This window comes from Narcine bancroftii, chromosome 1, assembly GCF_036971445.1.
Source record: "Narcine bancroftii isolate sNarBan1 chromosome 1, sNarBan1.hap1, whole genome shotgun sequence".
Lineage (NCBI taxonomy): Eukaryota > Metazoa > Chordata > Chondrichthyes > Torpediniformes > Narcinidae > Narcine > Narcine bancroftii.
This window is the reverse complement of record NC_091469.1, coordinates 432,173,574-432,179,573: the sequence shown is the minus strand read 5'-3', so window position 1 is coordinate 432,179,573 and position 6,000 is coordinate 432,173,574. Positions and strand designations below refer to the sequence as shown.

The 6,000-nt window shown below is 42.0% G+C and overlaps 1 long non-coding RNA gene across 2 annotated transcripts in view; it reads left to right on the top strand.

Moving 5' to 3' along the window:
• The window catches only part of LOC138751663 (uncharacterized), a 36,885-nt gene that overhangs the window by 11,944 nt on the left and 18,941 nt on the right, over positions 1-6,000 (top strand). The window lies entirely within an intron of this gene.

The following is a 6,000-nucleotide window of genomic DNA, read 5'->3' as shown; positions in this document are numbered from 1 at the left end:
CAACCCCCCACCCCACCACCACTTATACCTCTTATACCTCTTATCCAAGATCCACAAACTCAATATATTTCCAGTGGACCCATAGTTTCCGTGTGCTCCTGCCCCACTGAATTGGTCTCCGCTTACCTCAACTCCGTTTTGCCCCCCAGTCCAGTCCCTCCTCACCTACATCTGCGATTATTCACGTGACCTCCATCACTTCAACAATGTCCAGCTCCCTGAACTTGCCCGCCTCATCTTTACTGTGGACATCCAATCACTATACACCTCCATCCCCATTCCCCATACCGGATGCCTCAAAGCCATTCGATTCTTCCTCAACAACAGACTCAACCAGTCCCCCTCCACCACCCTCCTCTGGCTGGCAGAACTCGTACTCACCTTCAACAACTTCTCCTTGACTCATCCCACTTTCTTCAGGTTAAAGGAGCAGCCATGGATACCCGCATGGGTCTCTGCAATGCCTGCCTTTTTGTGAACTATTTTGAGCAATCCACGCTACAAGCTTACACAGCCAAACTTGTTCAAATCTTCCTCTGCTTCATTGAAGAGGTTCTTGGTGCTGCCTAATGAGCTTGTCGACTTTATCCACTTTGATGGCAACTTTCACCTTGACCTCAAATTTATTTGGTCCATCTCTAGCAACACTCTCTCCTTTCGCAATATCTCTGTCTATATCTCAAGAGATAAACTATTGACGGACATTTTCTACAAACAATCCAACTTCCACAGCCAACTCAACTACACCTCTTCGCACCATGTCCCCTGTAAGGATTCCTTTCCTTTCTCTCAATTCCTCTGCATCCATCGTATCTGCTTTCAGGATGAGGTCTTCCATGCAAGATCATCCAAGATATCCTCCTTCTTCAAAAAACTTGGCTTCCCCTCCAGTACCATCAACTCATCCCACACTTGCAAATCCTCCATTACCCACACATAACAAGGACAGGATTCCCCTTGACCTCACCTACTAGGCCACTAGCCTCCACACCAAAACGATAATCCTCTTCCATTTTCTGCACCTATTATGTGATCCCACCACCACACACACCTAACCTCCCTTCTCCGCCTTCCAAAGGGACCACTCCCTCTATGACTCCCTCATCCATTTCTTCCTTCTTTCCCACCAATTGCCCCCTTGGCACCTACCTCTTTGTCTACAGGAAATGCTACATTTGCATCCACACCTTCCTCACCACCATTTGGGGTGCCAAACCGACCTTCCAAGGGAAGCAACGCTTCATTTGTTAATCTGCAGGGATCATCTATTGCATCTTGTGTGCTCGTGTTGCAGTCTCCTCTACATCAGAGAGACTGGGTAACCACTCCGTTCAGCACCTTAGTTCTGTCTTCTGCAATAGCAGGGATCTCCCAGTGGCAACCCATTTCAATACCTTGCCCCATTCCCATGCTGTCATGTCTGTCCTTGATCTCATACACTGTCTGATTAAGACCACTGTAAATTGGAGAACCAACACCTCACATTCCATCTGGGCACACTTCAACCAGATGACATTAACATCAACTTCTCCAGTTTCCATTAGCCCCCCCCCCCCCAATTCTTTTCCTATCCCTGTTTCTCCTTTTCTCTCTCTCTTTCTCTCTCTCTCTCTCTCTCTCTCTCTCTCTTTCCCTTCCCCTCTGCCTCCTTTCCTCCAGCTCTGTATTCACAGATCCACCTGCACCCCTGATCAATTCTCACCTTTCCTCCTATCCATGTCCAGTTATCACCTTTCTTCCTCCCCCTGCCCTTTCTTCCCATCTCTCCATCTCTTATTCAGTCACCTGCCTGATTTTTGCTCATGTCTTGAGGAAGGGCTCAGGCCTGAAATGTTAGTTATGTATCTTTACCTAGGAATGCTGCGAGACTTGCTGAGTTACTCCAGCATTTTTGTGTTTCCACCACTAAAAATAAATTCTCGGAAGTGTATTTTTATTTCAAAATGTACTTTGTTCAGAATAAAGAAAAAATATAGAATGCTGAAGTCAACATTCTAATTACATAACCATGTTATTCCTAATATTAACATTAGCATCCCATCAATTATTATTCATTTCAAGCTTAATGTAACTGATTTGTGTGTAATGACAGTGTAATGCGCGTCGAAAGAACCAAAGACTTGTTGATCCAAACCAAGGCTTTTATTAACTAAAAGACTGGAGCATATCACAAGTAGGTTGACCAGTCCAGAATGATCTGGTCTGGCTAGGAGCAATCCTTTAAGACCTCCCAGTAGGTGTGTCTACACTCTCAACCAATCACAGTCATCCTACACTACCATCTGTACATATGACACATTGGTGATAGAATCTGTACTATCACAGACAGGAAGGTTCTAAAACTGGCCCTTCCCTCTTAAACAATCTTGTCATTGCATTTAGCTTCAGCACATTCTTCATGATGCAGTGGACTATGCCAGTTTGCTGCACTTAAAATACTTTGATCTAGAGCACCAGGGAATTTCAGACATACCAGAGGGTGTCTTTCACTATGCAGGATGATTTTTCCATTCATCTACTGATATTTGATTCAGGGAACAGTCCACACAATATAATTCCCTCTGTGTGGGACACAGATCAACAAAATCCCTAGCATTGCATCCAGATCATCTTGACAAAAACTTATTTAAAGATGGATAACACTTTCATATTGTGATGGAATATTTGTAGGTATATTTGGGAGATAAATTGGTAAAATTAGAGTTGGTTACATACACGAACACACTTTAAAACAGATGTTATTTGAAATACTGAAGAATTCATATTCAGTGATTTTACAGAAACTATGGAGAATGTTATGCACACTTCAGAAATAGGTGCTAATTGAAATGATGTAATGAAAGGAATAGACCATTGTCTTAGACTGGAGTCAGGTCGGTTGTGTTGAACATTTTTACGAGACTTCTGAACTTTCTGCAAAGTGCTTACTCAGGTCACTCCTGGGTTTTGTTTACCTAAAGTAAACAGGTTGACCAACTCCTATTGTTTGCTGGAGAAGGTCAGGGGTTTTGAGAGAGAGAGTGAGAGAGAGAGTGAGAGAGAGAGTGAGGGAGAGAGTGAGGGAGAGAGTGAGGGAGAGAGTGAGGGAGAGAGTGAGGGAGAGAGTGAGGGAGAGAGTGAGGGAGAGAGTGAGGGAGAGAGTGAGGGAGAGAGTGAGGGAGAGAGTGAGGGAGAGAGTGAGGGAGAGAGTGAGGGAGAGAGTGAGGGAGAGAGTGAGGGAGAGAGTGAGGGAGAGAGTGAGGGAGAGAGTGAGGGAGAGAGTGAGGGAGAGAGTGAGGGAGAGAGTGAGGGAGAGAGTGAGGGAGAGAGTGAGGGAGAGAGTGAGGGAGAGAGTGAGGGAGAGAGTGAGGGAGAGAGTGAGGGAGAGAGTGAGGGAGAGAGTGAGGGAGAGAGTGAGGGAGAGAGTGAGGGAGAGAGTGAGGGAGAGAGTGAGGGAGAGAGTGAGGGAGAGAGTGAGGGAGAGAGTGAGGGAGAGAGTGAGGGAGAGAGTGAGGGAGAGAGTGAGGGAGAGAGTGAGGGAGAGAGTGAGGGAGAGAGTGAGGGAGATGAATTAAAGTTTGATTCTGTTTTCATATTTAAAGATAATTAAAAACAATTTTTGTTTTAGTAGCTACTTGTCTTGGTGAATGCCTATTGCTGCTGGGGTTTGTGGTCCTTTTGGCTCCTAACAATATCAAGATTTTTTTCTGGATTGTTTCAGTCATTATTTGTCATTTTGCAGAATAGTCCTTAGAATGAACACTGTTGATGTTGACATCGGTGACCTTGACTTGCTTGTGAAGGGTATTTATTCAGTCATTTTATTATGTTTTGTCCACATCCAAAATAATAATGTCAGAAACTCACCTTTTTAATGTGGATTAAATTCTACTTTCATTTGCATAATTAATCCTTTAAGATATGGTCTAACAAAGAAGTCATTTTGACAGTATATTGTTAAATGTATCATTAACAGTGACAATAAATAAAATTGCAGACCTTGGAAGCCCAAAATTTAAACAAATGGAAGAACTCAACAGGTTAGGCAGCATCAGTGGAAAGAGAAATAGTTACTATTTCAGGTTGACAAACCAATGAGAGAAATCATCTAGACTAAATTCCAAGGAGCTTTATATGACAAAGAATGTACTGATCTAGAAGGGATGTCTTTCATTTGTACAATATATTAATGAACAAATTATTGTGTAATAACCATATAACCATATACAGCACAGAACAGGCCAGTTTGGCTGTACTAGTCCATGCCGGAACAATTCCCCACCCTCCTTGTCCCACTGACCAGCACCTGGTCCATACCCCTCCAATCCTCTCCTCTCCATGTAATTAAATGTAATTAAATGTAAATAACGTCCTTGCTTCAACCACCTCCACCGGAAGCTTATTCCACATCCCAACCACCTTTTGCGTGAAGAAATTTCCCCTCATGTTCCCCTTATAATTTTCCCCCTGCAATCTCAAACCATGGCCTCTGGTTTGAATATCTCCCACTCTTAATTGAAAAAGCCTATCCATGTTGACTCTCTCTGTCCCTTTTAAAATCTTGAACACCTCCATCAAATCCCCCTTCAATCTTCTATGCTCCAGAGAAAAAAATCGCCAGGCTGCTCAACCTTTCTCTGTAACTCAAACCCTGACATCCTGTCAACATTCTCATTAACCTTCTCTGCACTCTTATATCCTTCCTATAATTCGGTGACCAAAACTGCACGCAGTATTCCAAACTTGGCCTCACCAATGCTTTGTACAATTTCATCATAACATCCCAACTCTTGAATTCAATACTCCAATTTATGAAGGCCAACATTCCAAATGCCCTCTTCAGCACTCTATCTACCTGAGTACCAACTTTGAGGGTACTATTTACCATAACTCCTAAATCCCTTTGTTGCTCTGCACTCCTCAATTGTCTACCATTCAATGTATATGACCTATTTAGATTTGCCTTTCCAAAATGCAACACTTCACACTTATCCGTATTAAATTCCATCAGCCATTTCTCTGCCCACTCCTCTAGCTTTCCTATATCTCTAACAAAATGTGACGTAGGAATTGAATGAGATAAACTGATCTTTTTTCAGCGGTGACAGATAGAATATTAACAGTGTTCTCCAAAGACTGGTAACATTGCTCAATTAGATTACACCGAGGAAACCAAGCTCATTTCTTTATAAATCAACAGAACTGCACTTTCAGCCATTACATTTAAATGTATTTAAATACATTTAAATATGGTTGATATTTAAATATCAATTTAAATATCAACCATCTTTGCCTGTCATTTGTTCATATTTCAGAGCAGGGGGGCAATTATACGAAGGCTGCATGAGCTATCCCTTTTCCAACTCATTAGCTAACATGCTGTTATCAGATATTACCCAGTTTACTTGTCATGAAATGGACAGTAATATCTACATTTTATCAATTGTTTCTTGAATGGCTTTCTAAATTCTGAGTCTTTTGACTAACTTGTCTCGCAGCAAGGCTCAAATTGGGATACTAAGTGTACAACTATTGCTAACGGCAAAAAGAAAGTTTACCTCAGATGGTCTTGAAAGAGTGTACATAAACAGAATTGAAGTGTTTCCAGAAGAGGAGTTCAGTGCAGAGAGTGTTGGTTCTGTTTTTTGACTCAAATTCTTGTATGTTTCTTATGTGAGATCATAAGTATTCAAAGTTGTCATGTCTTTAAGTACACAAAAAAACTTGCATGAAAAGCAGTGCAGAAATGTACGTGTAGGAAAAAGAACAATCAGAAAGGCTAAATAACAAAGGGAAGAATTTTATTAAAAACAAATTAACTTAAATTTAATTAAAATGAAATTTAAAAACTCAAAACAAAACTGAAAAAAACACGTCGCCTGCGCCATGTCCCACTTCCTTGATCATAAACTTCAAGGTTTTCCTGTGCTGTGACCCAGGCTTTCTGGGGAGGGGTTATGATGTTGGAGCCTTTATAAGGGTCAAGAGGGAGGAGCCATGGGTACAGTCACAGGATGGGGC